Genomic DNA, 19,217 nt, shown 5'->3' with positions numbered 1-19,217 from the left:
GCCGGTTAGGTCTGTTATTTTCATTTTGACTTTGCCCTGGGATCAAGGAAGAAAGAGCCATTTTCCCCCTAAAGAGCTCTGAGGAGGCTCCACCGGCCAAAAAAGGGAATTAGGACAGGCTGTGTGTGCTCAAAACACAGAGTGAGTTCTCCTGAAGCCGTAAACCGGGGCAGACGGAATATAAACAGGATTTACACTCACTGGAGAGGTACGGAGAGTGCTCCTGCTCTTCCGTTAAAAGCAGCAAGCATGCATGCTGGAGAGACTGGCTTTTAGAGGAGCACAGAGAACCATCGCGTGCGATGGCCCAGGGAAGGGGAAAGAGATGACACACGGATTCGCTGCCTTTGTTATCTTTCCGTGGTTGGCTAGGAGGATTTTCTAGTTATTAACAATGTTTTCTCTTAGATTATGCCACCATATTTTTCTTCTCAAAAGAGAGAGTTCTAGAGAGCATTCTTTAAATAACGACATGAATAATTTCAGGGCCAAATTCTTATAATTTTCCCAAACCTTCTAAAGTAACATGGGCACCAAGCACCTTAAGCTTAAATAAAACAACTACAAAAACATGTATTTTTTTGTGGAGAAAGATGTAGGAAAATATGCTTCTAAAATGGGAAGACACACATTTAAAAGTGTCTCTACAGTATTCTTAAGTTTCAGCTGCCTTAGACTGGTTTCTTTATCGAACTATGAGCACCTTCGAGCCAAGACGGTTGTAGGTGTCTGATTTCTTGCCACATCCCTGTTCGTGGTTCCAGCATGGAGCCCCGCGGGCAATGAATATTCCATAGGAATTTTTTGTTTGCTTATCATCTTCACTAAGATACTTCCCTTAGTACATTTGGGGAAATTGTGAACATTTTAAAAGCAATTATACAGTTGTGTACATTTTATATTTGGGTTGCTGTTAAAAGTGGTAGGATAGACCTGGTGTTGCATTTGTAAGGGTTTCCAAGACAGATAGATGCTATGAAATTTTAGTAAGTCTAAAGTCAAGTGCTTATGAAATGGAAACATTGGAAGTATTTTTTTTTAAATTTCACTCTTGCATCTTTTATTGGATGTGCGGTAGCCCTGAAACCTGGCCTGATTCCTGGCGGTCCTGGCTGCGTAACTGGAGACCTGACTTCCCCCGGGCACTGTGGCTGCTTTCGCCGACACGGCGATCGGGTTCATCTCTCCCATCAGGCTGCTTTGACGAATGATTAATCAAGGTTCAGATAATATTCTAAATTCAAATTAGTCAACAATGATTAGACTGAATGAGCAAACTCCCATTAGTGAGCTCTGAGTCTGGTGGCTATTGCTCACTGGTATAGAAAGATGTCATTTAGAAATGAACTCCTTAGAGGGGACAAGCCACAATAGCCTTTTTCAAAATATTTAACCAACACCAAATCACAAAGTTAACTGTTCATATGACTTTTTGCAGAAAACTTGAAAGTTCATTGTTTCAAATAGACATTTTTCTAAATTCTAAAAGTGTCACATGTTTATTAAAAAAATAAAGAATAAAACAACAAATGAAGAAGGGAGTGGTAATCTCCTGTGCTACCCTAGAGGGGTGATAATTGTTTGGCATAAAGTTAATCCTTATAAACTTTTGTAGAACATATTTTAACTCATAATTAACAACAAACATTATGATAGACACTTAGGCAATTTCAGGGCTCTATGAAGTAAACACTACCAGTCATATTTTCTTTCCTTTTTCTTTTTTAAGGAATAGTTTACTGATTTTCAGAGAGAGAGGAAGGGAGAAGAGAGAAATGAGAGCATAACATCGATCAGGCTTCCTCCTGCACAACCCAGGCATGTGCCCTGACCAGGAATTGAACCAGCTACCTTTGGGTGCACCAGCTGATGTCCACCAACTAAACTGCACCGGCCAGGGCATATTTTCTTTTGACAACAAGCATCAGGTTATGTGATCCCGACCACTTTGGTTTTCAACAGTTCTGATAAACACATTTGAGGCTTGCTTCCACTCAACCTTCAGTGACAGGACAATTCATAAAAAAGAAAAACTGATCATTTCTAAGTGATGGGGATACTGACATTCAATCCATAGGTGTCAAGATAACTCACCCTTTGTTCCTTAAGGAAACAGAAAACAAGTTTAAGTAGCCACTAACCACCACTTCCTAAAGGAGAACCTGTTCTTTTAAAAGCCCACATTCATTTTAAACTGATCTACTTATTCCATTGAGGTGAGAAATCTTTTTTTCAAATTTCGTTTGAGTGAGTGGTTGTACATAGTCATATGTATGTGAAATTTTGCATTCAAATGTTCATCAAAGACCAGAAATTGTTGTATTTTGGAGGATTTGATTCTGACTTTTGGGCACTATTAGATGGGGAATAAGGAGTCAGTAAATATTTTGAAGAGGAAAAGGGCTTGAGGAAGATCTGTGTTGCAGAAAGGTGAGTCTGTGAGAAGGGTGACTGATGGACTTGAATGGGCAGGAACTATAGGAGGGAATCAGTTTGAAGGTTATTAAGGCTGTTCTGGTATGAACTTAGGGTGGTGGGTGAGTGGAAAGCAGAGGAAGGATGGTGAGAGAGAGCCCAGAGGAAAACTACCACTGGAGGGTGGAGGACAAGAGGGAGGTAGGGGAGGAAGGGGAGGAGGAAAGAGTAGTCGGATATAACCTTTGCTTTGCCCTTTGAGCCCATTTGCTCATGAAAAATGAGAAGAGAATATGATTTCCAATTTGTTCAGGTTACAAAGTTCTTTTCAGGGTGTCATGTAATGTTGATATTCTTTATTTGACCCTGCGAATAGAAACATTTTATCAGCAAAATTAAATCACAAGTAGGAGCTCATGTGCCCCCAAAATGAAGTTATTGAACTAAGTATGATAAGCTGATCCTCAGTTTCTCTGTTAATTGTTTCTGAGACTTATTAATTTTGCTATGTGCTGGATCTCTCTAGAAAAAAGACAGTAGTCAGTGTCAACGTACCGAGAAAAATTCATAGAGTAAACTTCGAGAACGTTCATTCATTAAGGTGTTTTACTGTTGTTTGGTTTTCCACAGCAAAATACCTTGGTCCCGTCGGTGTGCGAACCCCTCACAGTGATACTTTCTTCCCCACTGGTAAGTTCTCACTGGCTCAGGGGTCTGTCCGTTTCTTACGGGTGCATGCCTTACTCTTTCTTGTTTTTTCCTATTAAGTGGTTGTCTTGATGGATCCACAGCTGATTGGGGTAAGTCATGTGTCCATCCAGATGTGCGGAGGTTCCTGATAAATGTTGCAGAGAGAACTCTGCCAAAAATCAAACAAAACAATGGGAAACCCTCTCAATTAATCTTTCCTCTTTGATTTCAGGGGAGAAAGAGCAAACTCCTAGGACTGGAAAGACTATTGAGTTTCATTATAGCTGAAGCTCTAAACTCATAAGAAACTGGATATTTGATGAGTCATCATTACTTGCCTTACATAGAGTAATTGTCAACTCAGCAAAACAGAAATACATTAGTTCAAATTCTGAAGGTTATCTTTTTCTAGTGGAAGGTACAGAAACTTTGTGCTATTTTAGGATAAATGCTTAAAGTCTAGAGAATTATTACTATGGTGCTTAAAGATACCCTGTACTTTACAATCAATACTATTTCTTAAATAGATAGTACTGCTTAGCTCAGATACATTACAGATTGCTAAAAAAGGCAACATGGAACCAACTAAAACATCAGTTTAGCCCAGCTGGTGTGGTTCAGTGGTTGAGTGCCGACCTATGAACCAGGAGGTCAAGGTTCAATTCCTGGTTGGGCACATGCCTGGGTTGTGGGCTCGATCCTCAGTGTGGGGCATGCAGGAGGCAGCTGATCAATGATTCTCTCTCATCATTAATGCTTCTATTTCTCTCTTCCTCTCCCTTCCTCTCTGAAATCAATAAAAATATATCTTTAAAAAATCAGTTTAATTTCCCACATGAAAAGGCATGCAAATCTATGTTGTTTATTCCAAACAGCTGTGAAATTCTGCTCCTTCACCCATTCTGGAAATTACATTACTGTACTATATGGGTAAAGGGAAGATACAAGTATATAGGAGCAATTCTATGCATAAATACTTGGACAGTTTAAAATGCCTTTTCTTAGGTGATAAAATGCATGTGGAAATGAAAAACAATTGTTGGTTCTGCTTCTCAAATATGGTGCATTGAGCATTCAGAATCTTCTTAGTTTCTTAACACATAATAACTCTTTAGTAGTGATTACAGCTGGGGAGAGTAGTGGGTTTGGAGTAAGAGAGTGAAAGAAAATCTTCAGTTTTATTCCATATAATTTTGTATTTTTAAAATAACATCTATATTTTCATATTAATCATGTGCAATAAAATCTTATTTGATGCCACTTCCAAATTTAGACCTCTGGCCCAGATAATTTACCCAAATCCAGACTCAATACCTCCATAAACATCTCAAACCCAACTTGCCTAAAACTGAACTCCTGATCTTTTCCCTGAGACAAGCTCTACCTGCAATCTTTCATCCCAGTTGAAGATTCCTTCCTCCAAAAAGGCCAACAACTTTGGAGTCAGCCTCAGCTCCTCTCTTTCTCTCACACCATAGTCCACACTTCCAGCAAATCCTATTGGCTCCACTTCAAAATATACTCAGAATCTGTCCCCTCACTCTCTCACCTCACATCCCCATCCCCACCGCTCGCACCTCATCAGAACCACCACCCTCGTTCTCCCAGCAGCCCTCCCTGCTTCTCCACCTGCTCTCTCCAGTCTGTTCTGACAAAAAGGCAGAGTGATCTTACTAAAGGTAAGTCAGGTGAGTCAAGTCACTCCTCTGCTCAAAACCCCTCAATGGCTCTTGATTTCTCTGAGTAAAAGGCATGTCCTTCCATGGTCTGCAAGGTCTTTCATGACTTGTTTTCATTCCATCTCTGGTCTCATTTTCTTTCACTCTCACCTAATCTGTGGACCCTCTGCCGCCATACTCATCTCCTTTCCTTCCTCCAACGTATCAGGTGTGGGCCCATCTTAAAGCCTTAAAATGGCCAGTCTTCCTGCCTGGAACACTCTTCCAAGGGGCTGTCTCCCTCACTTCTTTCAAAGCTTGCTCAGACATCTTCTCAGTGAACCAATCACCCTACTTAAAATTGCTGCTGACTGAATTTATGAGGAGCGATCTTGCCCCATAGCATCCTGATCCCTCGTACTGCCTACTTTTGTTTTTTATCCACACTGCTTGTTTCCTTTGAACACAGGGTGGCCCAAAAGCAGGTTCACAGTTGTTTGTATGAAAAACAACACAATAATAAATAAAGAGTAATAAAGAATAAACCGTGTTTCATGTACTCACAACTGCAAACCTACTTTTGCCCCACATTGTATATCCTATAGTTCACACAATTTTTGTGCTTACTGTCTGTTTATCCCTATTCGAAGTTTCATGAGGGCAGGGGGCTAGCTGTGTTGTTCACTGATGAAAACAAAGGACCTCCAGTTCAATAAATATAGATTGAATGAATTAATTTGAAAAGAGACCAGAGAGACTGCCACTGTTTCTCATGATTGTAAATTTCATGAGGACAGGTTCCATGACTTTTCTGTTCATTGCTTTATATCCATTGACCAGAAAGGCATCTGGCATTTAGTAGGCACCCTATGAATATTTGTGGAATGAATAAGTGAACATATATTTTGATTCAGAGGTTTAGCTAATCCTTTTTCATATGAATGGTTTTTATAGAGTTTAAAAAAAAAAAAAAAGGACTCCATATTTTTCCTGAGGATGTACAGGTTTTTCCGCACTCCGGAAAGCTAAAGACAAATGTCATTTAGGAAGCCCTGAGTACCAACTTTGCCTTCTGTCTGTACTGGGGAATGCTACATCTGCATTCTGTGTGGTCACCTCGCTTCTGAGTTTCTGTGCCCTTAGCTAACTCAGGACTTTGAGTAGGGGTGCGAATGGTCTCTTCTAGGCAAACCATCTGTAACACTACCTCTCACTGCTTTTTCCTGTTTTTATCTTTTTACTAACCTCAAGGAGATCCAGAGTAGGAGACCACTGCACATTAAATAGCAACAAAGTGCTTGAATATGGATAGAGATAGATATAAATTGACATCTACTTCCTGTTGACTACTCCAGAGCATCGTGTTGCTCCAGGCATGGGAATGAGCGCTCACCTGGCTAGTGACAAGTTCATTGCACACCCTGTAAGGTAACAGTGTAATGAAAGGATGAATACAGTAAAAGTTCTTTGGTGATGGTCTAAGTAGTGATGATATCATTCTGTGTCTCAGAAGGTGCCTTGGGGTTCTTGACCTTCTGAGATAGGGGATATGATTCTTGATGAAGATTAAATTAGGAAAGTCCTTTAGAAGAATTTAATGACTAAATCCCAATAGCAGACTTTATGAGAGATGTGGCTATTCAGGTCCACTGTTAAAGTGGTATCTCAGAGCCCATTCTGATATATTTTAATATTTCTGTAAGATAAAAATTAAAGTAAATTGAGAATTAAGGATACATCCTCTCTACACTCATCACCCCCTGCTTACTCTGATAGTTTTGGGATGACTCATTTTCTCTCTCATCCTGTTTTCCACCCAGATTCTTAATTGGATTAAATTAAAAACACAAAATTGAGTTGTTAAAAGCACACTCATAGGACTCAACTTCTAGTAGACCTCATGGCACCCTATAAAAACAAATCCTGCCTTTAGCAACATGAGGTATATTTGTGTTAACAAGGCCACTATCCCTTAGTATAGCATTATCTCTTTTATATAAAGATAAGAGGAAAAATTGTTTCATACAAGTTTTCTTTCCTTCACTCTACAAAACTAGGTGATTGTTTGTCTTGGGCTTCCCTTCTGCAAACCCTTTTAGAAAAAGTTTAATTTTTTTGTATTTATTCCTGCTAACTTTATTAATACCTAACATAATTAATAGCTAGTGTATGCACTTACCTTATGACCTAGCAACCCCATTTCCAATAATCCACTTTGAAGAATAGCTCCACAGTACAAAATACATATGTACCAAGTTATTAAATGCAGCATTATTTGCCATTGCAAAATGTTGGAAAGAACCTCAATGCCCATACACAGGCAACTGGTTGAATAAACTATGGTAATCCACAAAATGGAGAACTATGTAGGTGCAAAAAAGAATAAGACCAATCTCTATAAATTGATATGGAGTGATTTCCAGGATGTATTGAGTGAAAAAAATGCAAAAGAGTGTCTACAGCAAATAAGCACACAAAAAGATGCTCAACATCATTAGTCATTGGGGAAATGCGAATCAGAACCACCAGGCGATACCACTTCAGACCCACTATGATGGCTATAATTAAAACAAGCAAACATGGGAAATAATAAAAGCATGGGAAGATGTGGAGAACTTGGAACCCCCCTGGTCCATTGCTGGTGGGAATGCCAAATAGTGCAGCTGCTATGGAAGACAGTTTGGTTGTTCCTCACAAAGTTAAAATTACCGTATGACTCAGCAATTCTACTACATATAGATCACAAAGTATTGAAAATATACCAGATTCAAATAAAAAGTTTTACAGTGTTCACAGCAGCACTGGTCACAATAGCCAAAAGTTGGAAAGAACCCAAATGCGTATCAACTGATGAATGAATAACATGTGGTACATACATACAAGAGAATGATTATTCAGCCATTAAAAGGAATAAAGTACCCATGCATGCTACAATCTGGATGGGCCTCAAAAACATTATGCTAAGTGAAAGAAGCCAGATAACAGAGGTCACACATATTGTATTATTCCATTTGTATTAAATATCCAGAATAGGTAAATCCACAGAGAAAGGAAACAGATTAGTCATTGGCAAGGTCTATGGGAGAGGGGAAATGAGGAGTAACTTCTCAGTGGGTGTGGGGATTCCTTTTGGGGTGATGAAAATATTGTGGAGCTAAATAGAGGTGGTGACTGTACAACACGTGAATGTACTAAATACCAGTGAATTGTACACTTTAAAATGATTGATTTTATGTTATATGAATTGTAATTCAATAATAAAAAAGAGTGCCTAGGAGAAACCAAGATGGCGGCATAGGTAAATACCTGAACTTGCTGCCTCGCACAACTACTTCAAAACTACAACTAAAAGACAAAACAGACATCATCCAGAACCACAGGAAGGCTGGCTGAGTGGAAATTCTACAACTAGAAGGAAAGAGAAAAGCACACTGAGACTCAGAGGAAGTGTGGAAGTAAAGGGCAGAGGTATGGAGGTGCGCACAGAAAGGTCTGGCAACTGAGGACATGGTTGTCTTTTTCAATCGGGAGGGAGACACAAGCTCCCGACTGCTCTGAACTCCAGTTCCGGGTGAGACTCTGGGGACCCAGACTCATACGGGGAGAAAGGGGACTGTGGCATCGGGCAGAACTCAAGGGCAGCTTTCTCTCAGAGGTGCTTGCAGCAATTACCGTGGGACACTGAGACCCAGGGGCCTCTTAGGACAGGGCTGAAGGTCAGCCATTGCTGTTTGCTCCGCCCTGTCGATTCCCTGAGACCCCACCCCACTCAATTTACAACCCCACCATAACTCTGCACAGAGGCTTTTGCATATGAATGGCCTGGCCCTTTGCAATCTAAAATTACCTAACAAACTGCAGCTGGGTCAGAGAGCCCCAGAACATCCAAAAGAAGGCCCAAGGCCCCACAGCAGCTTGCATTGCTTCACAGCTGAGACTCATCTGGGCACCTCCAAACCCCAAACAAAGAAGAGGAATCTGCAGATCTCTCCATAGCTCCTGCTGGGTGGCCGCAGGCAGAGCTAAATTCGCACCTCCTTGGAGATCCAAGAGCCAGTGTACCCAGGGGTCAGAGTGGGACCATCCAGATTGCAACTCCTCAGATCCATAAGGGACACACTCAGGGGGCAGACTGAGTGAGCACCAAAGCCCCACTGAAGCAAGTCCTGCCCCATAAGGGTGTCGCCAGCAGAGAAGTTCTCCCATCGTGGACACAACTGATTCTCACAGCCAATTGGCCTGGAGGTCAATTCCTCCTAGGGATACCAACAACAATCAAGGCTTAACTACAACAAGACTGTGCACACAGCTCACAAAGTGGTGCACCAAGAGTGTCCACCTCAGGTAACTGGGGAGGCTGAGCCACTGGGCCCTAGAGGACACCTAGCACAACTCAGGGAAGCAGCCAAAATGTGGAGACAAAGAAACAGGTCACAAATGACAGAAATGGAGGAAAGCAAACGACTGGATATAGAGTTCAAAACCACGGTTATAAGGTTTTTCAAGAATTTTCTAGAAACCACCGATAAATTTAGTGAGTCCCTTGAGGATAAGAAAAAGGACCAACTAGAAATTAAACATACACTGACTGAAACAAAGAATAATATACAGAGATCCAACAGCAGACTAGAGGATCGCAAGAATCAAGTCAAATATTTGAAATACAAAGAAGCAAAAAACACCCAACCGGAAAAGAAAAAAGAATCCAAAAATATGAAGATAGTGTAAGGAGCCTCTGGGACAACTTCAAGCGTACCAACATCAGAATTATGGGGGTGCCAGAAGAAGAGAGAGAGCAAGATACTGAAACCTATTTGAAGAAATAATGACCGAAAACTTCCCCCACCTGGTGAAAGAAATAGACTTACAAGTCCAGGAAGCGCACAGAACCCCAAACAAGAGGAATCCAAAGAGGACCACACCAAGACACATCATAATTAAAATGCCAAGAGCAAAAGACAAAGAGAGAATATTAAAAGCAGCAAGAGAAAAACAGTTAGTTACCTACAAGGGAGCACCCATATGACTGTCAGCTGATTTCTCAACAGAAACTATGCAGGCCAGATGGGAGTGACAAGAAATATTCAAAGTGATGAATAGCAAGAACATACAACCAAGATTACTCTACCCAGCAAAGCTATCATTCAGAATTGAAGGGCAGATAAAGAGCTTCACAGATAAGAAAAAGCTAAAGAAGTTCATCACCACCAAACCAGTATTATATGAAATGCTGAAGGGTATTCTTTAAGAAGAGTAAGAAGAAGAAAAAAGTACAGATAAAAATTATGAACAACAAATACATATCTATCAACAAGTGAATTTAAAAATCAAGTGAATAAAAAATCTGATGAACAGAATAAATTGGTGAATATAATAGAATCAGGGGCATAGAAAGGGAGTGGACTGACAATTTTAGGGGGAAAGGAGGTGTGGGGGGTGTGGGAAGAAATTGGACAAAAATCGTACACCTATGAATGAGAACGAGGGGGGGGGGGTAAGGGCAGATGGTGGGGTGGAACCGGGCGGAGGGGAGCTGTGGGAGGAAAAAAGAGGAACAACTGTAATAATCTGAACAATAAAGATTTATTAAAAAATAATAATAAAAAAAAGAGTGCCTATAGTGTGCCCCCTTTTATGGAAAAAAGGGGGAGATAACAACATATACATATATCTGTTCATTTGTATAAATGACATATAAGAAGTATTAAACCTAATGAGACTGGTTACTCAGGGATTGGATGGGAATGGGGTAGAAAAAATAAGGAAGTGGGAATGGGGCCATAGGGATTGGGGGGGTCACATTTACCTGATGTTCCTTTTTATATTTTTACTAGAGGCCGGGTGCATGAAATTGTGCATGTGGGGGGGTCCCCTCAGTCCAGCCTGCACCCTCTCCAATCCAGGACCCCTCGGGGGGTGTCTGACTGCCAGTTTAGGCCCGATCCCCAGGAATACGCAATCCCCTGGTCGCCCCCAACTGCCCCCCTCTGCCAGCCTAGTCGCCCCTAACTCTCCCCCACCCCATGGCCTGGTTGCCCCTTACTGCCACCCCCTGCTGGCCTGGTTGCCCCCAACTGTGCCCCCCTGCCAGCCTGGTCACCCACAACTGCCCACCCTGCCAGCCTGGTCGCCCCATGCAGCCTGCTGTTCAGTCGTTCAGTCGTCCCCTCTAGGATCAGGCCTAAACCGGCAGTCGGACATCCCTCTCACAATCCAGGACCACTGGCTCCTAACTGCTCACCTGCCTGCCTGCCTGATAACCCCTAACTGCTCCCCCAGCCAGACTTATCACCCCTAACTGCCTCTGCCTGCCAGCCTGATTTCCCCTATCTGCCCCCCCTGCCTGCCTGGTCACCCCCAACTGCTCCCCTCTGCCTGCCTGGTCGCCCCCAACTGCCCCCCTCTGCCAGCCTAGTTGCCCCTAACTGTCCTCCACCCCAGCCTGGTTGCCCCTTACTGCCGCCCCCTGCTGGCCTGGTTGCCACCAACTGCGCCTCCCTGCCAGCCTGGTTGCCCCACACAGCCTGCTCTTCAGTCGTCCCTCACTAACCCCCCTGCTGGCCTGGTCGCCTCATGCAGCCTGCTGTTTGGTCATCCCTCACTAACCCCCCTGCCGGCCTGGTCACCCCACACAGCCTGTTGTTCAGTCATTTGGTCGTCCCTCACTAACCCCTCTGCCGGCCTTGTCGTCCAAGGCAGCCTTCTGGTCGTTACTGTTACTGTGACGGCATCCCAGACAATTTGCATATTCCTCTATTATTAGTATAGATCTGACTGTTAGAATCATGATAATATTGCACATGCACCCCCCACCCTCCCTCACACTAATTAATATCAACCAGTATGTCGGGGGATCCAAAATTAGAATATAAAGAGTAAGAGATGGATATAACTGTATTACTAGTAAATATTGTAATCATACTAAAAGAGTTGGGGAAGGACCAACTAACTTTGAAAAACAGTATTTTGATTATACAGTGTAAGCTAAAGAGAGAACTATACCTATGCACATATTATACTCTAGCTAGTAATTTTTTCCTCAGCAATATGGGGTTAGCAATTCTGAAACTACTTAATATGTATACTAGGATTAAGCAAATAAGTAACGAGCTCCTTGGAGAAATGATTGATGCCAGGAAAAATATAAGATAAGCCTGTTATGGGTGCTTGAAAGTAAGAAAGTACTGAAAAATGATGGAGTATGTAAAAATGATACAGGAACCAACTTGAAGTAGCTCCTAATTAAAGCTGGGACAAGTTGAGTTAAAAAATAAAAAATGATAGTAATGGATATAACCCAGAAAATAAGTATACCTGAGTTTATACTGATACAAATAAATAATTGACTAAATAAATAAATGGAGAGAAGAAATAGTTCTTTAAGACAGAAGAAATGATAGAAGTAGAAAATCACCATAAGGCAAAGACAAGGATCAGTAATGGACACTAAAAGAAGTGAGGGTAAAAGTGTTGAGAAATAGGATATTTACATAGTCAACAAGTATCTTCTCCCAAGACAGTTTCAGTTACAAGGAGAAAAGTAGTAACTCTATAGAGCTGAAACCTGGCCAACACTGTATAACCAAATGATCAAAGTCAACTTCACCAGTAAAAAGTCATATTGATGTCAGGACTCTTAAAACGATACACCAAGAAGGGCATAACATCACTTCTGTGATATTCTTGCCCCAAATACATAGCCACAATCTAATCATGAGAAAACAGACAAACATAAATTGAGGGACATTTTAAAAAACAATTGACCAGTACTCTTCAAAAGTGTCAAGGTCATAAAAGATAAAGATTGAGGAACTGTCACACATTGGATGAGACTAAGGAAACACAACAACTGGATCTTGGACCAGAAGAAGGACATTAGTGGGACAACTGGTAAAATTTGAATAAGGTCTGAACATTGTTAACAGTATTGTGTCAATGCTAACTTCCTGGTTTTGACCACGTACTATGGTCAGGTAAGATGTTGACATTATGGGAAGTTAGGTGAAGAGTATATGGAAACTCTGCACTATTATTGCAACTTTCCTCTAAGTCTAAAATTTTTCAAAATAATAAGTTAAAAACAAAAATGTTTTTCTCACTTAAAAACATTTTTTTTTGTTTATTTTGCTTTCACATTTAGCTGGGCCAAGATTTTGAAAATATGTGTAGAGTGACATCATTAATTTGCCTTTTTAAAAAAAATTTAAGGGATTAAGGAAAGAAATTGAGAATATTAAATTAAGTTGCCTCTGGTCCCTCTCCCTTCCTAGAGAAAAGATTTAATCTAAACAGAAAAATGGAGGGGGCAGGATGTAGGTAAGGGGATCCAGTAGGATGGAATGATCGGAAATGTTACCATCCCCATGCCTGAAAGAGAGAGGGGAGGGAGAAAGTAGCAGAACCTGGAGAGAGCAGCTGAAAGAAAAGAATGCTGGATAGGATTTGTGGCCATCAAGGGCAGACACAAGCATCTTACAGTAACAAGCAAAGGAGCTAGGTGAACAAATGGTCCAATCTTACTCCCCACCTGCCTTCCAAGTTCCTCCCAGGGCCTCCCATTGGCTGCACCCAACCAGAAGCTAGAGGTTAAGGGAACCCAGTGATGCAGTTTATACTATACTAGAAGCCCAATGCACGAAGATTCGTGCTAGAATGGGCTTTCTTTTCCCTGGCTGCCGGCACTGCCTTTCCACTCCGGCCCAGCCCCTTTCCGCTCAGGCCCAGGAGCCGCCTCTTTCTGCTCCAGCCCCAAATTCCCACCCTACCCAGAGGCCCTGAGAAACCTGGGGTGGGGCAGAACGCAAGCGTCTAGCCCCAGTCACTTGGCGCCTGTGTATGCAAATTAACCACCATTTTTGTTGGGTTAATTTGCATATCACTCCTGATTGGCTCGTGGCGTAGCGGAGGTATGGTCAATTTACATGTTTGTCTATTATTAGGTAAGATATCCACCTCTAGGGGCCCAGAATGGAATGAAGTTTGGAGAGTGGGTCGGGTGGTAAAAGGAAAGATATCTGGCGTTGGGATCAACTAGTCTGTTTCTCCCATTTTGCAGATAAAAAAAAGAAAGTCTCAAAGAAGGAACAGATTTATCCAAGGTCACAATACAAGGCAGTGTGGTAGAGCTGAAAACCCATTTATTCATTGGTCTGCAAGTTGAAGACCTAGGTTCTGGTCTTGGCTTGGCCACTGCATTGGGCTTCAGTTTTCCGTATCTATGAATAAATAAGGTGGACTACAGCAATGGTCTTCAAACTCAGGTACACATACCCCTGTGTATACATGAGGATTTCCAGGAGGTAATGGGATGGATAGTGTTTGTTTTTTTTTAATTTTTATTTTAGAGAGAGAGGAAGGGAGAGGGATAGAGAGATGGAAACATGAATGAGAGAGAAACATTGATCGGTTGCCTCCTACATGCCTCCTACTAAGGATCAAGCCTGCAACCCAGGCATGTGCCTTCACAGAATTGAACCGGTGACCTTTTGGTTAATGGGCTGATACTCAACCACTGATCCATACCAGCAGGGTGGGATGGATAGTTTTCACTGAATAATTTTTCCAGATCCACAACTTCCTTATATATATTCTCTCCTTAAATTAATCTGGTTTCCCTTTCATAATTGTATTCCCACTTGATAAAAGAAAAGCATTTCTCACCCTAACCGGTTTGGCTCAGTGGATAGAACATCAGCCTGCGGACTCAAGGGTCCCAGGTTCGATTCTGGTCAAGGGCATGTACCTTGGTTGTGGGCACATCTCCAGTAGGGAGTGTGCAGGAGGCAGCTGATCGATGTTTCTCTCTCATCGATATTTCTAACTCTCTATCCCTCTTCCTTTCTCTCTGTAAAAAGTCAATAAAATATATTTTCGAAAAAAGTTAAAAAAAAAAAAAAAAAAGAAAAGTATTTCTCTCACCCATCTTAACTACGATAGTGCATTACTCCAGGATGCAAACATTTGGGTGCACCAAACACAGGGACATTTTAAAAATGCATAGCTTTTGGGGGAATTTCCATGAAGAACTATTGAAAGGGCAGCACCTACTCATGGTGAATGTGCATGCGCACATAACCTTTCTGAGAAGGTTTGAATCTCACCAATGAACCTTTCAGACCTAAGGTTCAAAGTGGGTCTTTGTGCACTTAGCAGGGAAGCAGGTTCTAAGCTGATTCAGAGGATGAGCAGCTGGAGCTCTTCCAGAGACTGGTTAGGCCACATTCCAGGCCGACTGGAGCAACCACTCCAGATGATGTGTAATTATCTCTACCTCTGACACATGTGTGAGGATATGCAATTATTTCTACCTCTGACACACGTGCTTTAATTCTTGTATGGAGCTCTTGTGTCTTCACAGAAAAACCAGCTCATTCCCAAGGCCAGTTGTTGCCTCCTCTGACATAGGATTTGTCATGCTGGGTCAGCCTTATGATTGATAATAAGTTGTTTATTAATATTAATAAAGGGAAGAGAGCAAAAGGAAGGCCAGACGTTACAAGCATGGTCATCTGGGCAGCTTCACCAGGAAGCTACAGCTTCATGCTCCCCAGGGAACCGCAGGTCCATTCCCTGCAGATCACTGGGGGAAGGGGTCGAACAAAGTGTGGGGGTGGGGGGGGACGTGCGCATGCGCAGTGAAGTTGTGAATACGCAAGGTGCTTCTGTGTCAGTCCAGCCTGGTAAACAATGGATTGGCTAGGGAATGGACCCCCTCAGAAGCATGCAAAATCTTGGAAAGTTAAGATCCCCAGACAAAGAGTTCCTTCTCTCTGGCTCTCTCACTCCTTCTTGCTATGTGACCCGCACGCACCTGCCCAGGCGTTCGTGTATTCTCTCCCCATGGCCATGTGGCCTTAAGCCCATGGCCATGCGGACTCCACATGCAGGATGCTGGACTAGACCGGGCTTTAATATGGAGCAGGAAACATGGGCAATGGCCTTAATTCTGGCCCTGCTGAAGACAAGATTGGACTTCTTCCATGGGGAGATGGACAGAGAAGGGACCTTGGAGGGAACCCCCCTTAGTTTTACAACACTATTAAAGCTTTCCATGAAATCCCCACCTCCTTTGGGGGCCTCAGGAAATTCCTTTCCTCTTGGCATCCCAAGAACTCCACTTCCACCGATCACATCCCATTCTGTTTCGACCTGTAGAGCAGCAGGGAGGGATCTCTTTGAAGCCAACTTTAAGGTTGATAACTTCCAAGTTTTTGTTAGTTGCCAATTATGTTTCTGCCTTTCTTACATTTTTCTAGCTACACCTCCCAATTCTTAAAAAAATGGTATTATAGTTTTGTTAAAATGACAGCAGGTTCACTGTAAAAATTCAAACAATTCAGAATGTGTAAAAATGAAAAACAAAAACATTCCAAATTCCACCCGTCAACAACTGTTACCGTCTGGTGACTGTTTTTCCAGATACACTCTATGCCGAGATACACATGTATCATTTTCCATAAATGAGACCATATTATACATGCTGGGTGGTAATCTGCTCTTCCCCTGAACAATATACTGTGAAATATATGTGTGCTGCACATCACGTTTTATGTATGTGCTCGGCACACCCTGAATTGAAGTCCGTTTAGACTGTTTCCAATTTTTCATTTTCAAAGAATGCTGTGAGGAACACCTTTGTGTTCATTTCTTTTCATGTTTCTGCCGGTGTTTCCTTGCATTAATGGCTTGTATTATTTTTGGATCATAGACACCTTCGAGAGTCTAACGAGAGCTATGGATCACCTCCCTTGCAAAATGCACGTATGTATGCATATGCCTCATTTTTTACTTTGATTTTTTTTTTTTTTACTGTAGTTCACAAATATGCATCCTAAAGTCCATCCTTGGACTTGCTAAGGATCCATGTATCCTGGATTAAGAATGCTGACTTTAGGGCTAATTCCAAGATATGAATTTTTCATAGCTTTTACATTTATTTATATTAATTATCACTTGTGTGATATATTCGCATGCCCCGCTGTCTCTTTTAATTGGGTCAACCCTTCAGTCTGTGTCCAACTCTGGAGGTTTGGTGACCTGATAAATAATTGGACTACATAAATTTCCACTGACTGCCAATTGGGGCTGAAAGGATTGGAACACAAAAAAGCGCATTTTGCCCTGGCCGGTGTGGCTCAGTTGGTTGGGTGTGATCCTGTGCATTGGAAGGTTGCCGGTTTGATTCCCGGTCAGGGCATATGCCTGGCTTTCGGGCTTGGTCCTCGGTGGGGGTGTGCAGGAGGAAGCCAATCGATGTTGCGCTTCATTCACATCAGTGTCTCTCTCTTACTTTATAGGCGTTAATAAAGTTTCATAAACAAAAAATTTCATAGGTTAAAAAAAATGTAAATAGGCATTTTGTTCCTTCATTCAACAAATAGATACCGATTAAGAACCATGTGCAGGCTTGGTGGTAGGAGCTAGGGATGCAAGATGGATAAGACTCCCACCCTTCCTTCAAAGAACTCACTGTCTGGAAGGGGACACAGACATCCTAGTATAAACAAATCCTTGTTGCCCTAGCTGGTTTGGCTCAGTGGATAGAGCCTCAGCCTGTGGACTGAAGGGTTCCGGGTTTGATTCAGATCAAGGGCACGTGCCCAGGATGTAGCTCGGTCCACACCAGGCAGCCAATCAATGATTCTCTCTCATCACTGATGTTTCTCTCTCTCTTTCCCTCTTACCCATCAAATCTTCTTCCCTTCTCTCTAGACAATATTTATTTAACTTGTCAGGGAGACTCAATACGAACTTGAAATCCAACCATCTCTAAGGTGGCTGAAGCGAATTTAGGAAGTGAAACGGTTTTCTAGATATCCTCGGGTCACTTCCAGCCCTATAGCTAGGCTGTTTGATGACAACAGTCACCTCTGCAGAATGCAGCTGTAGCTATTAAGTCACCCCTGTAGATGAGAAGCAGAAGAGCCCTAGCCAGTTTGGCTCAGTGGATAGAACGCTGGCCTGCGGACTGAAGGGTCCCAGGTCTGATTCTGGTCAAGGGAGCATACCTCAGTTGCAGATTCGATCCCTGGCCCTGGTCAGGGCTCGTGCAGGAGGCAACCAATCAATGTGTTCCTCTCACATTGATGTTTCTCTCTGTCTTTCACTCTCTCTACCACTCTCTCTAGAAATCAATGGAAAAATATCCTCGGGTGAGGATTAAAAAATAAAAAAAGAAGAAAAGAAGCAGCAGGAGAAACCACAGGTCCAGTTCACATATATGGATACGTGGATTGCTTGCTTCCCAATGTAGTGTGTAATTACTGTAAACACAAAGCAATAAGCTAACTAAGAAGCTCATTTTTGTATTTTTTGCCACACTCTGTTCCTCCTGTCTCAGACTTAATAGCTCAGTGTCCTTAGAAATAAGCCATTTCATTCATCTCCACCGTAGCCCAGGGATCATCAGTAGCTTGATTTCCGTTTGAAATAGGTGAACCTTTACCTATCTGCTGTGGCTTGCATGCATTTCAGTCCTCTATATCCATCACTCATAAAAATATTTTAGTTATAGTGACTTCCCCTAGAATTTTGGTGTATGGTTGTCCTCAGGATAAAGATTGATTTTTTTTAAAGTTGATGTATGTGCACTTTTCATTCAAAATGAAAGTATATTTTGTTGCATAAAATGTCTTTAATATACTTTATTCTTTACCAAAATGAGTCACAGGTATCTGAGACCAAGCATTCAAGCCTATTGAGAATAGAGATGGATGGTATTTAAATAGCACAGAGGAGGGTGAGTGCAACATCTGTCAGCGGCCCTGCCACCCCTCTGGGTTAGCGACAGGCTTTCCTCTGAGACTTCGTGACACACGGAAAGCCATTGAAGGATCTCTGCAATGTTTCCTGCACTTTCAATGTTGACAAAAGCTTTATGTGAATGTCTAATGTTACTTATTTTGCTTTCTATATAAAATGTAATTTATTTCCATTGGCTTTTTTATACTTCATGGATGTGGAAACACAATGTATTATGTTTTTTTTCAAATCTGGTTCACACCTATAACCAGGGATCCTTTTCTTTCTTTTTAGGCTTGAACAGTATCATGTTATGTTTTTATAATTAGTGTAGCTTCTCTCTTTTTTCATCATAAAAGCAGGCTCACAGCAGGGCTGTCATCGGGTCACAGGGTTGTCAAGAGTTTAAACAAATTAAAACATATAATGACAGCAACAACTAACATTACTTGAATATTTTCCACACGCCAAGAGCACGTTAAGTGCTTTACCAGTATTACCTCATTTATTCCGCCCTATGACTCTATGTGGTAAGTACTATTATTATCATATCCCCGCCCTTTTTTAAGCAAATGAGGAAACCGAGGGCACTGAGCATTGAGTAATGATGCTAGGTTAGGAGGAGGCAAACAGCAGAGCTGGGATGAAAGCTCAGGCAGGTGGACTGCGGAGCTGCACTCTGAACCACTGTGCTAGACCGCCCTCCAGGGAAAG

General features: G+C 42.0%; 1 long non-coding RNA gene across 1 annotated transcript; it reads left to right on the top strand.

The window, feature by feature from the left end:
* The first annotated feature begins 1,353 nt into the window (after window positions 1-1,353).
* LOC308243446 lies at window positions 1,354-18,698 on the top strand. Its single transcript, XR_013960070.1, has 4 exons — window positions 1,354-2,216; window positions 3,046-3,105; window positions 16,471-16,523; window positions 17,891-18,698. It is a non-coding gene; the product is annotated as an uncharacterized lncRNA (long non-coding RNA).
* Window positions 18,699-19,217: the final 519 nt, after the last annotated feature.

Source organism: Plecotus auritus (genome assembly GCF_963455305.1).
Source record: "Plecotus auritus genome assembly, chromosome: 3".
Classification (NCBI taxonomy): domain Eukaryota; kingdom Metazoa; phylum Chordata; class Mammalia; order Chiroptera; family Vespertilionidae; genus Plecotus; species Plecotus auritus.
The sequence above is the reverse complement of the archived record's forward strand: the minus strand, read 5'-3'. Positions and strand labels throughout refer to the sequence as shown.